The 20843-nt window shown below is 28.6% G+C and overlaps 1 protein-coding gene across 2 annotated transcripts in view; it reads left to right on the top strand.

The window, feature by feature from the left end:
• The window catches only part of LOC107436476 (uncharacterized), a 55409-nt gene that overhangs the window by 4770 nt on the left and 29796 nt on the right, over positions 1-20843 (top strand). Inside the window, exon 2 of one of the 2 annotated variants that reach the window (XM_016048213.4) lies at positions 3003-3137. The exons of the other annotated variant lie outside the window; for it this stretch is intronic. The gene's annotated coding sequence lies outside the window, so the exon portion shown is untranslated. The remainder of the gene's footprint in view (positions 1-3002; positions 3138-20843) is intronic. 2 annotated transcript variants of the gene reach the window in all.

Raw genomic sequence — 20843 nt, 5'->3', positions numbered from 1 at the left:
AATATACATTATTTAGATATGGTAACGATTTTCCAGAAATTCTTGTTTTCAAAATTAAAGTTCTTATTACCGCACATTTAGTAAAATATGCGTTACTGGAAAATGTATTTAGCCGAATAAATGGTTTTCATGATATGTTCTATGATGCCATAAAAAATTACCAAATTTTATAAAAATTTTTCTCAAATTAACTCTATATTACAGTTAATTTTACAAAAATTAGTACCGTAATATTTATGTTAAAATTACGAGTTTTTTGTATTCCCATAGAGCCAGAAATACGGTAGTTTTAACCATACTTTTCTATCTGAATATTGATTTTTAAAAATTTCAAAAGAAATTTGAGATCGCACAACTTTGCATATGTAAGAGCTACAACTAAAATCATAAGAGATTTAATTCCAAACAGTTAAAGGTTACATTACCATACAAATAATTTTTAATTTTCAAAATTATAGTAACTATTAGAAAATCAACAAATGCAGTAAAAAAACTATCCGAAACATTTATTTAAATTTCTCATAAGCCTTCCTCTTAGACGTTAACATATAAAATTTAATAAACATATAAAATTTATTTTGAATTTTTTTTGAAAAAGACAATCTTTTACCTTCTTTCAGAGTGTTACAAAGTACCATTTATCAATCATGGGGATTTTTTTTCTTTGTATATGATAATTTTTTGCATACATTGCGAGAAATTTTTTTGTCTTATTTTCTTAGTGTTATGATGTATTTCAAATGAAAGTGCTTGGTGACAGTCTTTAACTTTAGTAAAAATTGGCGAAATGTTCACCTGGTTATTTCATTTTTAAAATCGACTTGACTTCTTCAATGGTTTATTCCGTTAAGTTAATTTTCGTTTTCCGGCATTACTTAAACCTATTCTAAACCAATGAAAAATCTCCTACCTTCTGCTCGTTCAACAAAGCAGGTTTCTTGAATGCAGCAATAAGGAAAAACTGACTTTAGTACTCCTGGTAACGGACGTAACGCTAAAAGAGTCAAAAATTTGTGCGTTTTCAGTTTGTGCGCTTGCCTGTTTTTCCATTAAAAAAATATTTAAAAAAATCGAGTAAGCTTAAAACAACTATTGTGCTTTTACTTCGCGTAAAATTAAATTTGGTGGCATTTCAAAACAAAAAGGTAATATTGCATCGTACATATTAAGTACAAATCAAAATAAAGTTCAAAATGCAATTATATACAAATTGCAAAATTCAATACTACCAGCGATTGACATTTCATATAGCTTCCGTGTACACTGTAAAAAATTCCGAATCAAATTACAGTATAAAATACCGCCACTTTGTATGCAGCTTCCGTAAAATCCATTTTTACTATAAAATCCATTTTTATCGTAAAATATTCTACCATAATTTTTACTGAGATATTTATTTAATTAGAATGATGCAGTTACTTTAGGGTAATTATTGCTGTAAAAATTACGGTATATCAGATCATTTTGTTCCGCTACATGTTTTGGTAAAAATGGATCTTAGGTTAAAAGTGCCGGCACTGTTAGTGCCGGTATTTTTTATCGCAATTTGATTCGGAATTTTTCACAGGGTAAAACAAAATTGCTAATATATGGCAATTTTAAAAATGTTATTCTTAAGCAATATTACAAATTATACTACCTGGAAATATTATAAATTGCTAAGATATATTACAAATTATATTACTACTACTGCTATTAAGATATTGAAATAAAATATCTGTTCGCGTTGGTTGTAAAATGTCCACGTCTGCACAATACATTTAAAAGATTTGTTACTTGAAGCTAGTTCTTACATTTATGACTAGTGATATACAAGAAAATCTAAGCAAAATATAGCTCATTCTTTTGAAAATTCTAATGTATGACAAAAAAAAGCTGTTGAAATATTTTTGTTTGATACTCGCGATGACATTTATGGCTGATAACGCTGGTTTGTGATAACCTACGTCATTATAAGGAAACGAGCAAAACTGAGAGAAATACGGCACCACATTCTTAACTTTAACAAAGAAACTGTGCGAAAAACATATTAATGTAGTGATAAAGGTACGAAAATGGTCTTCGTAAAGTAAGCATATTTTAAAAAAAGATAATTGTGTCTTCCTGCATGGTGCCTTACCTGTTAAATGGGAAAAATATAAAATAAGGATTTTTAAATATAAATATTTCTTCGCAATTTTTAAGAGTATTTTTTTCGATTTTTACGAATGATTTATGATATATTTGTGAACACGTTTTTTTTTTTCAATATAGCTCAAATGATTGTTATTACAACATTTTTATACATTATTTATTTATTTTTTTGTGGTAATATTCATGTGGAAAAGTTTGTAGTTTTACCCTTTCAATTTTAAAGTTTTCAATTTTGTTTCAGAGATATCATGTTACATTAATAATTTTTACATTAATAAAGAGAATATGGAAAAAATTATCAAAAAATTTTTTTTTCTTAAAAAAGGCTAAAGCTTATATTATTTAATAATATACAATCAAAACCAGGCACAGATTTAAGGAACGGCATTCGGGACATGTGCCAAGTACTCCCAACTTGTAAGGGGCCCCACCCCAAACTATATATATATATATATATATATATATATATATATATATATATATATATATATATATATATATATATATATATATATATATATATATATATATATATATATATATATATATATATATATATATATATATATATATGAATTTTTTTTTAACTAGTTCGGCTTTTAATTTGTAAGGGCCTCCAAATTTTTTTAGTACTGTTTCCTTCATAATTTGCATCATTCTCACCAACGATTCTTTTAATTTTAGTAGTTCTTCATGGTTTAGGCAAAGAAAATATTGAATTCTGAATGATATGCTGCATGTTGTTTGCAATGCTGCATGTTGTTTGCAATGCTGCATGTTGTTTACAATTTGCTGAAGTGTAAAAAATTATCTTTTAATTCTATAATTTAAAACTATGCATGTTAATTGTAACTTGTCGATTCTTTCAGCGAGCCTCCAATTGGCTTTGTGCCCAAGGCCCCGGGCCCTTGTCGAAACTCAAACTACACAGTAACAACAACAGGAAAAAGAAAATAAATGCAACACTTCAAAATCTCTAGGAAACTGGATTCATAAGCTTTTCAGTAAATATGCAGCTTTTTTTTAAAAAAAAATTTAAGTGATTTAGTCTAAATCACTCAAATCTAGGAGATAGTTATTCATAAAATCGTTAGAAGTGATTTTCCTAGTGATTCCTAGTGATTTTCTAGCTGCACTGCAGGTTTTTTTTTACTGTGCAACATGCAAATATTTAGTTGCATAATTTATTAACGTTGCGTTTATTAATAGTTGAAGAATTTCTTGAAAACAAGTGCTAGGTGAAGTTTTATTGAATTAAAGAATTTTAATTTTACAAAATATAACAAAAGTCAGTTGGAAGCTCATTATTACAATATATGTTATATTATATACTATATAATTACATACTATATGTTTTTAAAATAAAAATTGAGTTATTTAAGAACTAAAAAATAATAATAGCGTTTTGCAGTGTACATCTTTTTTCTAATAAGATAATAACGTGGTGAACAGCAGTTTCGATCAGTTTTAGAATGTCATTTAGCATCTTATCCCCCAAAACTTATTATAATGAATATTAAATGTTCAAACATAAAGTTTTACAATAAGTGTTTATTTATCACTCTTCTGTATTGTGTTTTTTTAGCACAATTTTATCCGCTACTTCTTTTTTTTATCCGACTGTTTACCATCTATGTTTCTTTGGTTTCCATGATATTTTTTGAAAACTGATTAAGAAAAATACTAACTAATTAATGTAACATTAACGAAATATTTATATATTCTTCAAACTAACCATAAATGGAAAATAGATGAATCTAATAAATAATATTTTTTAAAAAATGAAATGTATATAAATTCACCAAATCATCAAGTTTTTATTATTAATATTTTAAAATCGCACCTGTCAATAGTTTTAGCACTTTAAGAGTCATGAAATCAAAATAAAGTATATTTGTAGTTTCGATTGACAATCACCTTTTTGTTAGACATACAAAAGGTGAATTGGTTGAGTAGTTTTACAGTAGACAGTTACATAATCAAATGATTCAGCTTCATCGACTCTTAAATAGTCTGCTCTGAACGTAGTTTGCCTTTACGTGATTCTCTTATTATGTCAGTCACATAAAAAGTTCATAAAACTATTTTAATTAAGGGTGTTGTCTTCTATTGTTAATCTATACGTAAGCTAGATTCATACTGCTTTTTTTTTTAATATAAGCTAAAAATAACTTTTAGACTTAACGCACAATACAGAATTTTTTTTAAAGTTTTTTTTTTATCTAAAATGTATCTAAATGTATCTCCTTTTATTTAGAAGCAAAGTTTTAAAATTTTAAATTAATATACGGTTTTAAAAACGTGCCATATATAGCATCAATTGTTCAACAAATATCTTTTTTTTTTCTCTCCTTAATTTGTTGTCTTTAAACCCTTTGACGTAGATGGGACATAGGTGTCCATTTTATATATTTTTTTCTGACACTAATTACAACTAAAAATATTTTTTGATATTTTTAAGTATAAAAAATAATCTATTAGTTACTAAAAATTTTTTTAGAATATCGGAATCATATTTGAACTAAAATATAAAATCCAAAAAAAAAAAATTAAGTTCTTTTTTTCATTTATATATATAGATTTATCAATGATTGATTTTGTAAATTCGAGAAATTTCTAAGATGAAAAACTGTTTCTCTTAGAACTTCAAATAGTGCAAATGTGGAAAATAATTGTTTGGAAGATTTTATCTTTAACGCAAAAAAGATACCTATGTTTCGTGTTGTATTTCATAACCATAAAATATTAAAATGTTAAATATAATATTTTTCTCCTATCTTGACCTAAATTAATAAAATATAATGAAAAAAATATGTTTAATAAAACTTTTACTTCAGAGGTTCAAAATAAGCCATATCATAACACTTTTGGACGTAAAAAATTATTTTACAGCAATAATTTTCAATCATAAATTTAATTGCCTAATATGTTCAAATTCATACAAATGTATTCTAATATGAAAAAAAAAGATTAAGAGAGCGATTTTATAAATAACCGTTTTTGATATAGATTTAAAATTTTTTGTTCTTAAAAAAATATAATCTATTATTGAGATCTTTTTTGGATAACATATACTTACCGCCCTTACCGTATATAACAATATATAACACAGTATAAAACGACAACGTATAATAACAATTGCTTAGTGTAGATACCAATAAACGGTAAGATATTCAAAACTTATGTTACTATATTTATTCGAAAAATTATAATTTTCCTCTTTAATATCAGATGCTTCTAATATAGTTTTACAACACATACTACAATTTATTAATTTTTGAAAAACGCGTGTTTAAAAATGCTCAAAAGACAGCTGCCAGTTTATAAGGAAGTGAGGAGAAATGTTTCAAAATCAAATATGAAACGATACTAGATTATTTTCTTTGGAAATTCGTGTCACACACCTTGTTTGTATGTAAATAGTAAAGTACTCAACTAATCCAAACGACTTTTTTTTCTGCACTAGTTTTATCATCTATTTATTTAATCTATTTCCTGTTAGGTTTTATCTTTTTTTTATTGTTATTATTTTACAATTTCTGTCAAGTTAACCGAAACTGCATAATTTACAAATTTAAAAAACCGTGCAATGATTTCTTTTTTAGCACTGAAGTTTTTTGACAATATTGTCATTTAAGAAATAATTTTACTTTTAGTTTTTTTTTTTTTTAACTTTGTATGTTTACTTTTTTTTTCTTTTTTTTTTTTTTTTTTTTGGCAAGGTTGAAAATAATTCGTAAGATGACACAGCTATTGTTAGTTTTAAATAAGGTTAAAGCAAATGCTGTTTTAGGAAAAAAACTATTAAGATTTTTTAAACAAATAATTAACTAAAGCATTGCATACCAGAACTAAAAACCAACTATTCTCTTAAAATACACCACGTCCCATCGGAACTTTATTAAGACTAAAAAGAGGCACAATGGAATGACAAGAATTTTTTTAATAATAGAAACACAAATTCAAAATAAAAGTTAGCAATTATTTGAAAGCAATATTTATTTTTTTCTGAAAGAGGAATTGTTATAAATAATAAGAAATCTTCCTTCATATAACTTTGACTTACCTTCTTTTATTTATCTATTTTTTTTAATATTTAATTTATAGAACATAGATTTCTTTTTTCAGCTCAATTCTGTATATAAAAGTAAAATTTATTAAACTGGTATTTTTTTTGAAAAAGCATTTATAAATTTATATACACCTATTATTTTATTTTTGTAAAATTAATTAAGTTGGCTTAAATGTTGACAATTACTTGGGTTCCTTACTAATTCTTCCGTTTTTTTCAAATCCGTTTGTCAAATATAATGACAAATTTCTGAAATCAATTTTATAATCAATTAAATATTACTTACTACTATATTTGGTAAATGTGCGGGCCAGGTTGCCGAGCGGTTAGCGTGCCTGCGGTTCAAATAGGCTGCGGGTTCGAATCCCGCTCTGGGCATGGATATTTCTCTCTCTCTCTTTGTGCTGTCCTCTGTTGTGTGTGTATGATGTGTGAATGTGACCCACCATATAAACGGGTTTGTGGCAGTGTGGCGTGGGCAATGTTGCTCGCCTCCGTGACTTTGGTTCACAGGTGCCCACTGGGTAACGCGAAATGAGCAACAATTCTGGCATAGTATAGGCAAAGATTCAAATTCAGTGCCTGCCATTGGGGAAAAAAATATTTAGTAAATGTAACTTCGCTAGAAGTGGTTTCATAAAAATAATTGCAAGATATTAATGAATGCAGAGCCTATTCTATAAAATAATATTATTAAGATTACGCGAGAACTTCTTTCCATATATATCTTTTCATACAATTACATTAATATTAATAGATTTTTTTAAGTTTTTAAGTTAATTTTTATCACGTGCCAAAAAAAAATTAGATTGTTTGTTCAGTTTGTTCATATTCACTGCGTAAAATTGCAATCGATTTTATTTTGATAATTTTGTAATCGGGGAAAAAAAAACCAAGAGAAGAAATTATATTTAAGGGAAATTTAAACAAAGTTTTTACAGTCTGATATTTTTGTTAGCGTGCAAAAAATATTTAGAGACATTTAATAAAATTATTTCAAAATATGTAACACTTAAAGAAAAATTGAAATGCATCAATTTTTTTACTAATTAAAAGCAATTTTTTCTCACTTGATTGGATCGACATTTAAGAGTTAAACATATTTCTACCGTGAGCTGAGTCTCACGGCAGAAAAAACCACCTCATGGGTATATTTTTAAAATCCTTATCAAAAACAAAAATTAATCTTTCCCATATGCGATCGTATATTATTTAAGAACAAACAAAGACGATATCGAAAAATGTTGAAATACGAGTGAGAAAAAGCGAAAGGAAAAACATTTGAACCAGTTTGATTGCATGATGAAACAATCCTTTCAACTCCTCTGTACTTCCCCCGGCAATGACACATGTTAGAATGTTTTTTGTCCTTCTTTCCAGAGTGGTGATTCGCTGGATGTATAACGGTCCCCCCATTTTTTGAGTTTATGACTACCAATAACTCCGTAGCCTTGTAATTTTGAACCCAATCCAGGAGACAAGGGAACTCCTGCAACAAGTTTTGGGGAAAATTTACCTTCTTAGAGGACTTTTTGATAGAACTAACCCGCATTTGCGTTACATGGAGAGGAAAACCAAGTAAACCTCCCACGGTTAGCCTAACGGCAAGAGGACTCTAACCCATGATCCGTTTACCACTGAGGATATTTTTCGTCAGCACTGTGGTTGTTCCACTCGAGCTGGGTACAGAATTCTTATCGACCTGTCATCGCTGGGATTCGAACCCACGGCACCTCATTGGGAGGTGAACGTTCTATCACCTGAGCCCCGACGGCTCTCATTCGCTAGATTGTGACTTAGTTTTTTTCCCCTCGCTGATTGTTGATTAAGAAGCATCCTTTGCATATGCAACTCTCAAAATTAAAATCTGCTTAAGCACATGGCAGTTTTTTTTATTTTAAAAAATTGGAAATAATTTTTAATTAAGAATAACAACGAAACATGCTTAGTGAAATCCAGTATAAAAGCGATAAGTACAAAAGCGATAACTAGGTAATTTACAAAACCAGTGTTACTCAGAAGTAATTTCGTTTAAATATAATAATTAAAGTGAGTTATAGTTAGATGATGCTTGCCAACTCATTTAGAGTAAATTGTCACACAAGCGTTGTTCGATGAACTTAAAGCAATGGCGAAATCTTTTACATTGTCAGGATTTGGATTCGTGTCAACAAAATGTTAGCTATAATAAACTCACTCCGCTTTGGAACTCATGTCTTGGATGCATATCGACATATTTTTAATATGCGTCAGACATTCTCCTAGTTTTATACTTGAAGATAAAGTTAATTAAAAGTAATAATGCTATTTTAGATAATTGCAGATTTTAACTATTCGATACTATTTATAATTTACAGATGATGATAGAAAGTTTTTAAACACAATTTTACATTGTATGGGAATTTTCATGCCTTTAACTTGTGGGACAGTTATATCTTATTGAAAAACTTGGAGCAATATAATTATAAGCCACATTTTTAAGTCTTAAGGAAGATGTTTTTATGATGTCCATGTAGGCAAACGTGTAAAGTATCTACCTTTAAGCAATACTAAGGAACAATCGGATGGAGAAGTGTACATTTTTAAATTTATAATTCACACTATATTTTCTTAATCTCTTCAATTGCACTGTCATTTATTAAAATTCAGAAAGTTAACAAAATATAAGAAATAATATCTAATTTTTATACTTATGCTTTACATAATCCTACTTATGATGGCTTCTAATTTATGTATTTATTTATAATTTAAAACCAGCGTTGAACGGCTGACCCAATTCTGAGTTGACGACTATCAATGTTCAACTCCATAGCCTTGGAATTTTGAACCCAATCCAGAAGACAAGGGCACTCCTGGATCAAGTATTGGAGCAAACGAGCCTTCGTGGAGGACTTTTTGATGAAACTAACCCTCATTTGCCTTACAGGGAGAGGAGACCCAGGAAAAAACCCCACGGTTAGCCTGAAGGCAAGGGGATACTAACCCATGATCCGCCTACCACTAAGGATATTTTATGTCAACACTGTGGTCAGTACAAGCCGGGAGCAAAATTCGTATCCACAAGTGGACTTTGGGATTTGAACCGGGTCACCTTATTGGGAAGTAAGCGCTCTATCCCCTGAGCCACCACGTGTCCGGCGGTTTCTCATTATAACGAGTCCGCTAACCAATATACTGTTTGTTTGTGTTGGAAATATTTTTACTTAACAAGAAAAAATTTTCATGTCAAAACCGCCGAATTATTACCGCCTTTGGCTTAAATAACACAGAAAAACAAATTTTTTGTTGCATTTATGCAGATACTTGATATTGCCTAATTCGGATGTGGGGATTTCATATATATAATTAGTTTTGTTCTTATAGCAACACATTTTTTAAAATGACATTTTTGGTCTATTTTTATCTCTATGTACAAATTTAAAAACTTTACATTCGATAGGGGGTCAGGTAAATGTTGCCATAACCTACAAGAGGAGTTAAGGCACATAATCAGGATTAAAATTTCATAGAAATCCATATCCAGAAATGTCATCGTACGCGGCTGGGAGCGCTCCATATTATAACCTATTCAGAAGCACTCGATGAAATAGTTTATAAGAGAGAAGCGCCCCTAGCGACCGTATGACATTTCCGGGTATGGGTTCCTGAGCAATTTTAATCCTGATTATGTCCCCTAGAAGTTTGACGCAATATTTATATGACCCCCTGTTATATATAATGTTTCTAAACTTATACATTTCGATAAAAAATTTACTTTAAAAGTAATTTTTAAAAAACCTGTAGCGTGGCGAAAGTAACCGATTACAGATGTAAAATCAGCGACAGGAAAATATCTTAGATCTGTTAAAAAATCTCAAGCAAAAAAAAGAATATATATATATATATATATATATATATATATATATATATATATATATATATATATATATATATATATATATATATATATATATATATATATATATATATATATATTGTTCACTAGTGCAATCAATGCTTATGGTTACATGGTTACGTACAGTTGTTAAATTATAAGGACAGGTGAATAAATACTGAAATTAAAAATTAAACTTATAATTATGGACCATTAATATTTTAAGAACAGACTAATAATTAATAAATGAATATTATAAATATAATGATAAAAATCTTTTCTATCATAAAAGAAAAAAAAAATTTTCAAAAATTCATTGACTTTCCCTAAAGATATTGCGCGTAATTAATTACTTTTGAAAAATACGCAAAATGTGAAGGCTATTACTTGTAATTAATCCTGAATGTAATCAAACATTTTTAATATAATAGTTTCCATGATGCTTATTTTTTTTTCAGTATTTGAATTTTTGTTGTTGTGGCAGAAATTTCTTTTTCTAAAGAATGAAAAAGCTTAATTTAAAATTTTCCATATATGGGAAAAATTTTTGGCCAATTTCTTGCCTAGAATTGACTACTCGTGTTATGTTATTTACACTTTAATTTATGTTCTTATATTGTGGAAAATGTTTTTCATTTTGAAAGTATATACATATTAGCAATACGAAAACTGTCATCTTGTTTTTTTTTATAAATTGATATTAAGATTAATATTAAAAATTTTACACTACTTACAAACTTTTAATCAAGAATATTTTTTACCAAAAATACATGGTATTGTTGAATAAGTTGCGTCGCATTTTCAAAATCCTAAATGTGAAAACGATTCCAAGAATTTCCATTAATAGAATCGTCTGCTCCTTAAATGTCGTTCTTTTTATCATTTTTAAGTGTTATTAGATACTACTACATTTATTGCACAAAGTTCATGGTGTTCCGTTGCTTTGAATTGCTTCAATTAGTAGTTGTTACTTGGATAAAGGTAAGTTGAGCTTAATTGGCGACTAGTGTGGTCTATTTCACTCTAGCAAGTGCGCAATATTTTTGAAAGGTAAGTCAGAATCCTTTCTTGTTCTTAGTCATTTTCTGTTGGATGAATTTTTTGTCAAATATTTTCAGATAAGTATGAATTTAATTGGTGCCACTAGAATTACTCATTATGAACAAATGCTTTATTTTATTGTAAGAATACTTATATTTTAATGTTAAAGGTTTAGATGAGACAACGAAAAGGCTACTAATGACACATTTCTACGTTTAAATAGGCAGCTACATATACTGTTATATGTACGTTATGTATATTGTTGTTAAAATCAGAGGAAAAAAAGGTAAACAATAACATAGTTCTGAGGATATATATAAGCATCTAATTTTAATATAGTAGTTGCGAGATGTTTTTTTTTTTTTTTTTTCACTTTTAAAGCTAAGAACATCGAAGTGCAGTTAAACTTATTTTATTTTTAATTCCAGTATAATTATTAATTATAAACTAAATAAATTTAAATTATTATGTATTTTGATTGAATTATTTATTTATCGAAAGTGAACTTTTTTAGAATTGCAAAATAATTACGAAATTACTCCTAAAAATCACAACATGTAAATTGTTAGCAAAATTATCCAGAGTTTGACCAATAATTGGAAATGACAAGTTTCATTTGCGTTTGAGAAATATTTTTACTCTTTAAAAATATAATTTATGCTTTCAAAATTGTTTCTGTGATATTTTGGGTGTGTAACTAAACTAAATGTATTTTACAAGTCATTGTAAACTTTTTTTGAATGTGTGGAAAGTAATTTAAAAGTTTCAATAGTTATTGAAGAAAGATAAAATAGTGCGATGCTTTTAAGATGTTTAGAATTTAAACTTTTCTTGACATTTTTTGAAACAATGTAATAGTTTTAAAATCTTTTTCGATGGGTTTAAAATAAATACTTTTAGCATGGTATCATTTGTTTTTAAAGCATTCTCTGGGGTCTTCAGCGAATCTAACAAGTGTGTTTTCGATAAACAGTTTAATGCATGCTTTAAATTTTTAAGAAGTAATTGCGTTGTGCATGCTTGCATGGTAAGACCAAAAACCTTTAATCAATCTACGATGCTACCTAACAGCCAATATTTGTGGTAACATTTTTAAAAGAAATTCCACCATTTTTTTTTCTTTTATTCAAACTACTTGTTTTCATCACAATTAAAAAGAGGGAAAAAATTTTTTAATGAATTTCCTATTCGCTCTGTTTATAAATTTTTATTTTATTTTTTTTTATATTATATTATTTTGTAACCGTCGTTGAACAGCCGATTTTTGGGTTTATGACTTCTAATGTTCAACTCCGTAGCCTTGTAATTTTGAACCCAATTCAGAAGACAAGGAAACTCCTGGATCAAGTACTGGGAGAAATTTGTCTTTGTGGCGGACATAAATTTTTATTTATACTCTTCAGAGGTTGAAATTTGTGCTTAACAAAATATTTTGTAGTAAAATCCATCCTCAGATCTGTAAAAATCATAAAAATTGTACTATTTTTCCCTTTCTTTAAATGGCTGCTTCATAAAGTTTTATTTTTTATTTTCAAAAGTGGAATCGATGGCATTTTAATTCGTAATTTTGAAACTATATTTCTTTGTGTAGTCCGTGGATCGAGATTCAGACAGAAAGTAAAAGTTTATTAACAAAAAGCAAACAAACACATACAAATTTAAAAAGAACGCCATCTGGCGGTATTAAAAGAAAAAGACTTCGTAGCTATCCTTCCCAGGGAATGACAACAATCTCCCCCTGCGAGAAGGATTTTACTTTTTAACACATATAACAATATACATATAAAAAATATTAATTCTCTTAACATAAATTTCAAATTAAACTTATTTTTTCCAAAGAAAAAATTAACTTCTCAAAAGTTACAGCTTTAGTTAAAAAATCAGAAATATTATCATTAGTATTCTTATAAACAGTTTTTAAAATTTTATCTTCTATCATATCTCTTACAAAATGAAATTTAAGGTTTACATGCCTGGTTTTGTTAGAAGATTTACCATTATTCAACCAGTCAATAGCTGCTTGGCTATCAGAAAACATAGTAACAGGAGCATCAATAAATTTTTTACAGTTCAGTTCATTTAACATATTTATTATCCAAGTAAGTTCTCCAGCTGTGTCAGCTGCAGCAAATAATTCAGCTTCACATGTTGAAAGTCCTACACATCTTTGTTTTCTACTTTTCCATGTTATAAGAGAATTACCTATCATAATTACACAACCTGAAAAAGATTTTCCTCCTTCTGCATTGCCCCAACTTGCATCCGCACTACAGCTTAAAAAACCAAATTCTTTACTATAAAACAAGACTCTATCTTTTGAACCGTTCAAATATTTCAAAACTCTTTTGGCCAAAACATAATGCCTTTTTTCAGGACGTTTATTAAATTGTGATAAATAACTAGTTACAAAAGCAATATCTGGTCGGGTTCTATTTGCTAAATATAAAAGTTCACCGACGATTTCCTGATAATCAGTTTGATCTACTAAATCATCAGTAGGATTAAAACATCTATCTTCACCTTTAATTATGGGAATATTTGTTTTCTTGCAATTTTCCAAACCATATTTTTTCATTAAAGTTTCAATGTAATCAGTTTGAGATAAACCAATTCCGTTTTCTTTTTGTGAAATCTCAATGCCTAAAAATTTTGAATCATTAGTTGTTTCTTTTAATTCAAATGTTTGATTAAGTTTTGAAATAATTTCCTTGTATAATTTCGAATTATTAGAAAATATTGCCAAATCATCTACGTAAACACAAATTGCGAAAAAATCATTATCATTAATTTTAGTAAATACGCAATTGTCAGATGCAAGTTGAGTGAGACCAATCTTTCTAAGTTCATTTTTTAACTTTATATGCCAATTTCTACCAGATTGAGGTAGACCATAAATACTTTTATTTAATTTACACACTTTATTTTTACCATATTTATCTTCAAAGCCTGGAGGTATTTCCATATACAGAGTTTCATCAATATCACCATATAAATAAGCAGTTTTAATATCAAAAAATTTAACAAATAAATCCAATTTTGCTGATAAAGCAATTAATAACCTGAATGATTCAATATTTACCACAGGTGAATATGATTCAGAATAATCAACATTTTTAATTTGATTAAATCCAGCTGCAACCAGTCGCGCTTTGTAAATTTTGTTATTATTGTCATTTTTAATTGTATACACCCATTTACTTTTTATTATTTTATCCTTCTTAGGCCTCTCAATTAATTCGAAAACCTTATGTTTCTCCATCGAAAGAAGTTCGTTTTCCATTGCGGTTTTCCACTCGGAATATTTATTACTATTTATCGCCTGGTCATAATTTTGAGGAATAGATGATCCTTTCAAGGCAAAGTTCGCGTTTGCGGATATTTTATTTTTAATTCTTTCAGAACGTCTTAATGCAGGAGTATTTTGATTATTTTCATTTTGTGAATCAGCACTTTCTTGAGAAGATTTATGAGAAAAAGAATGTTCACTGCTTGATTCAGTTGGAGGGGAGTTTTGGGTTTCAGTTTCGATCTGTGGTAGAGTTATATTAAACTGGGTCAAATCCTCAATGTTCCATATGCTACATTCATTTTTGTTTGTTAGAAATTTACTTCCACTTAATGATTCGTTAAATTTAACAGATCGCTCTTCAATTACAATATTTTTATCAACATCATATATTCTATAAGCGCGCCTTTCTCTAGAATAACCGACGAAAATCCCACGTTTTCCCGGAACATCAAATTTATTTCGGAATTGTTTAGGTATATGAAAATAAACAACGCATCCAAATACCTTTAAGTAGTTAAGTTTAGGTTCTTTTCCTGACCATATTTCAATCGGAAGATTCTGTTTATTTTTACGCGGTGTAAGATTAGAAATGTGTGTGCTAAAATTTATCGCCTCAGCCCAAAATTTTAATGGTAATTCACTTTCATATAATAATGTCCTAGCCCTTTCTACTAATACTCTTATGGCTCGCTCAGCACGCCCATTTGACGAAGGATTATACGGTACTGTTTTTTCATGTATGATCCCATATTTTTCTAAAAAACTATCAATCTCGTTATTAACAAATTCTAAACCGTTATCTGTTCTGAATCTTTTGATTTTCTTATTCATTAAATTTTCATATCTTTCTTTAAACATACAAAACATTTCAAATACATCATTTTTATGCTTCAAAAAATAAGAAAAGTACATCCCAGAAAAATCATCCACTAGAACTAAAAAATATTTTGAATTTCCTAATGAATCACAATTTATAGGGCCTGCAAGGTCCGCATGAATTAACTCTAATACAGAATTACTTTGTGCAATATTAACTGATGGATGACTCTTATGAGTTACTTTACTTATATCACAAGATTCACAATGATAATTTTCAAAATCTTTAAAATTTATGCCAATAACATTTTGCATTTTAACCATGTATTGTGGATTTAAATGACATAGTCTTTTATGCCAAATATTATAAGTATCCAAATTACTTACTTCATTACATTGTAACTCATAATTATTTACATCGTTAAAATCAAATGTTTTAGGTGAAATGTTACTACACGGTTCCATTAAAATTTCAAAACGATTGTTTACTTTTACGGCTTTTAAAACACTGCGATTATCATTAGTTAAAACCAAAATATTATTACCATTAGATTCAATTTTATAACCTTTATCAATTAATTTAGATACTGAAATTAAATTGTTTCGTAAATCTGGTACATATATTACATCATATATTGTTAGATTTTTACTGCAATTATCAACTGTTGTTGTAGCTTTTACAATGCCAATTCCTTTAGAAATTAAATTTGATTTCTTACCTGCTAATTGTATTATCCCATTAACATGATTAATGTTTTCAAAAAAGTTTAAATCTTTTACCATGTGTGAAGTAGCACCAGAATCCAAAATGAAAACAGATTTGTTTTTATCAGTAGCACTAGAATTTATTTGGTGTTGTTCTTGTTCTGCCGTAAGTGCAAAATTTTCACTAGAATGTTTATCTTGATTTTCAAATGCACAATAAGCGTTATTATTTTTGATTTTGTTCATACCCGATTTATAGTTCGAAAATGTTCTTTTTTCTTGAGATGTTTGGTTTTGATTTCCCTCGGTCTTGTTTCGGAAGTAGCAGTCTTTAGCTAGGTGATTCGTTTTATGGCAGATGAAACATTTCTTCCTGATTCTATTTTCATTTTTATGTTTTACTCCGAATGCTTCTGTTCGTCTAGGAATTTCATTTTTTAATTTTGATAAGATGTTTTCATCTTCACGCAGTATTTCTAAAATTTCATCCATTTGTTTTTCGCGTTGGGTTTTCAAGATCTCTCTTATTTTTGCAAATTTTCCTCTTAATCCTCTAACAGTATAATAAACAAGTTCTCTTTCAGAAATTTGCAGTCCAAGTGATGAACATTTCGTTTTAAGTCCTCGTGATCTTGCAATATAGTCTGACACATTTTCATTTTCCTTCATTTCAAGATTTTTTACTTCGTTACTTGCATCGATTTTTCGATCTTCGGTTTTACCAGTAAATGTGCTTTGAATTTTTTCCCATAGAATTTTAGCGTTAGTTTCGTTTGCGAACTGAAGACTTTGGTCATCAGAAAGCGATAGTTGTATGTATGCAACTGCGTCATCATTGTTTAATGTCCATTGTTCCCGCAATTTTGGATCAACGGGGGCTTCTTCAGTTAGCACATTAGCTATTTTCTTAAGTGTCAGTAAAGCCTTGACTTTAATACTCCACTGATAGAAGTTATCACTGTTCAGCAGTGGGATACTCGGCAGATCCCTGTTCATTTTGATTTTGGAATCCAAACGATGTAAATCACGGCGAAACTAAGTGAAACTTTTTACTGCGTCATAATTTTCAAAACCACAGCCGTGCTGCCAACTGTAGTCCGTGGATCGAGATTCAGACAGAAAGTAAAAGTTTATTAACAAAAAGCAAACAAACACATACAAATTTAAAAAGAACGCCATCTGGCGGTATTAAAAGAAAAAGACTTCGTAGCTATCCTTCCCAGGGAATGACAACACTTTGAATATCCTGTTTTTACCCCAAAACATGGAATCGATTAGCAATAATTATATCAGCAACATAACATATCAAAAACTCAGAAAATCTGCAGAAAAGTGTCAATTCTATGATAATTTTAAATTCAGAAAATTCTGAGCATTTTTTTGACAAATTCACAAAAACAGAACCTTTCAGAGACCACTGGTTTTTGCAAATTTCCACAAAAACAGAACGCTATTTTCACATTCACAAAATTATAAGTTGAGTTTTTACAATTTCTAAAAGACAGCACCTTCAGAAAAAGGCAAGAAAAGTCTCTGATATTTTAAAATGATGACAGAGGTTAGAATAAAAAAGTTTTGTTATTCTTCGGAGATTATTTAACGGTTTTTCCATTAAATATTGAACTCTGGTGTAAACTTATTTTATGCAACTGGTTCTGGTTTTAAGACAAGTAACCAAATAAAGTATCTAGTATTAATAATATTAAAGGAGCTAAATTTCTGTGGAATTCTTTTAAAATTTAGTCTGACATAGTACAGAAGTACGGGTTTTGCAAACCAAGGATCTATTATGAAATTAACGTCATTTCTTAAATATTCATTATTACGCAAAATTGATAGGATTCAAATTTTCTAAATGAGAAAAACCAAGGAATAAAAAATTATTAAGTCTGAAGATTATTTTTATAATAGAACTACACAAATAATGAGCTTCATCTATGGTAAAATATCTATAATTTTTATGTATTATTCATTGAATTGATAAGCTAAATAAAGAATTAGATTAATAAATAAAATCTTCATTGCTACATCCCTGTGTTACTACACGTTTTACAAGGAAATATTCAAGGTTTAAAATTAAAAGATAAATTAAATGTTTTTATTCAAAAATCTCCAACCCGATCCTTGTGCTCCCAACCGAAATGTGTCATAAACTAAAGAGATCAAAGTCCATAGGTTAGGTATCCCTGCACAGAACATGTCCACATAATTAAAAATCTAAATCAACAAAAGTGTTCAAAAAGCAGTTTTTTTAAGATAGTTCGTCAGTATTTATAAATTTTGACTTTTGAGTCGATATCGTTTAAATAATTATCACTTTTGGTCATTTTGAATAGTGAAACTTAGGGATATCTTTATATCATACTAAATTTTTATTGAATTCTCCCAGAATTCTCTTTTTATAACGAGATCCTTAAATCTGTTTACTTAACTGCAACTGATAAGCATAGGCGAGGCAATTTCTTAGAGCTATCTAAATACGTTAAAAATCTTCCATTATTGACTTTTACTTGATAAGTGTTGTTATCAAAATAAATTGGAAACAATGAAATAAATGTAAAGAAGATATTTGTATTTATATATATAAAAAAAATTAGGATTATGAATCTCTGTATAAAGCGTTTTAATTACATTTTAGGTTCTTTTACTTTTAGCACTTAAAACGGGTGTCTATAGCTTAATTGTTTCTCGAAAGTTAGTGCATTCAACTGAAAGTACTGTAACTTTTATCAGCAATGGCAATCCAACTGACACTTTGCATAATTGGTGTGATAATCGTCTTCCTTAAACAATACAATGTCATAAAGATAATAATTTTTTAGGAAATTTAAATACTTACATACATTGTATACATAGTTCTTGCATTAAGCCAGAAATTTATTAAAACTGTTTAAAATGTTTATGTTGCTTAATTCGGGAGAGAGAATTTCATATCTGAAATTAGTTTAGCTTCCATAGCTAAGAGTTTTTAAATGACATTTTTAGTCTATTTTTGTAGAAATACGCATATTTAAGAACGTCATATATAACAGGAGGTCGCATAAATGCTTCGACAAACTTCTTGGGAAGTTAAGGCACATCATCAGGATTAAAATTGTACGGAAGCGCTTGGCCGGAAATGTCGTTGCATGCGAGTAGGGACGCTTCCCTATTATAACCTGTTCAGAAGTACACTAGGAAACAATTCATAATAAGGGAAGCCCCCCTAGAGGCGTATAATGGCATTTTTCAGGCATGGGTTTCCATGCAATATTAATCCGGATGATGTGCAATAACTCACAGCATATATGCGACCAAATGCTATATTTAACGTTTTTAAACTTGTAAACTTCGGCAAAGGAACAAACTAAAAATATCATTAAAAAATGGGGCTTGAAGAGAGAAACAGATTGCAGATTTAAAATTAGCGATACAAAGGTATCTAAGATCTGTTAAAAATCGAATACAACAAAAAAAAAAAAAAAAAAAAAAAAAAAGTTTCATATATGACAAAAATTAATTAAATAAAACCAACTGTTGTAATTGAGAATCCGTTTGATTTCTTTTCGGAATTATTATTCAATACTTTAATCAAACAATTGTTTAAAATATACACAATGTGAATAAAAAATCTCCCATTCATATTTTCTTTTTTCACAGTAAAAGGAAATGCTACATTTGTAGCTGTAGTTCCATTCAATTGATTTGTTTATGTTAGGAAATAAATTTATTTCTTATGAATGAAGAAGACATGATATTTGTGATCTCATTCAGAAACTGTAACACAGGAAACACACTGTAAGGAATCTGATGAGTGATCGACTCATGGATGAATGACATTTACTTCCTTAGATCTTAATTTAATATGTTCATTCAACAATAAAATATATTAATATGTTTTTCGAATAATTATTGTTACAACATTACGTGTTACATAATTTTACAAACATGAAAAATGACGTAACGATAATAATTTAACAACGTTTCCGTATGCTATCACAATTTCATGTAATGTACACTGAGAAAAAAAGCATGGTCGAAACTACCAGATTATGGTAAAATTCGCGGCTTTATGGAAATACCAAAAATTAATTTTTGCGAAGCGCTTTAGTAATTTTTTTTTGGTAAAATTAACAATAAAATATGGTTTTATAATATATGACAAAACTTGGTAAATAGGGTAAAATTTGGGAATTTTAAAATAATGCCTCAGAGTAGTGCAACCCAAAATGTGGTACGCGTACCCCCAAGGGTACGGGATAGTGGGGGTACGCGTTCCTATGTGAAATATGAACAAACGAAAATTTCAAAAAATTTTATTTAAAAATAAAGCTAGTCATGAAAATTACGATTATGTATTTTTCTATTGGCTATTTTTTGCAGAGTTAACAGTTAATAATTAGTGGTGTCAACAGCCAGTTGTGATTTTTATCTTTTGTGCAATTTCTTATAGTAAAAAATACATTATTTTTTTCCTATTGGTGGTAGACAGCGTTACGAAAAATTTAGAAAGGGTACACAGAAGTCATAAGTTTGGGAAACACTGCCTTAGAGGATGGCATAAAAATTATTCGTTCGGATAAATTTACTTTTTAGTTTCGTATTTTTTACTAATTGTGTGGTAATAAAAATTACAATTTTAAAAACCAGAATTTCTGGTAAAACGTCACCATATATTACGGAAAAATTACCAAATTAATGGTTTAAATATCATATATTTTGGTTTTATTAAGCAGAATATTGTTTGTTTGTTTGTTTTTAATTTTAACTATAATTTCCATACAGTATGGTAATTTTACCAGATTTTTTTTCTCCGTGTAAAAACAGGTATGTTGAGAACACAAACCCTCACGAGGACCAAAAAAATTTTGAGAAGAAAAAAAGGAAGGGCTCAATAGCTAAAATAAAAATCAATTGTTAATATTTTTAATTCA

Source organism: Parasteatoda tepidariorum, chromosome 11 (assembly GCF_982258835.1).
Source record: "Parasteatoda tepidariorum strain Cologne lab strain chromosome 11, Ptep-v5.0, whole genome shotgun sequence".
Classification (NCBI taxonomy): Eukaryota; Metazoa; Arthropoda; class Arachnida; order Araneae; family Theridiidae; genus Parasteatoda; species Parasteatoda tepidariorum.
Note: the sequence above shows the minus strand (reverse complement) of the source record. Positions and strands in the feature narration are given on the sequence as shown.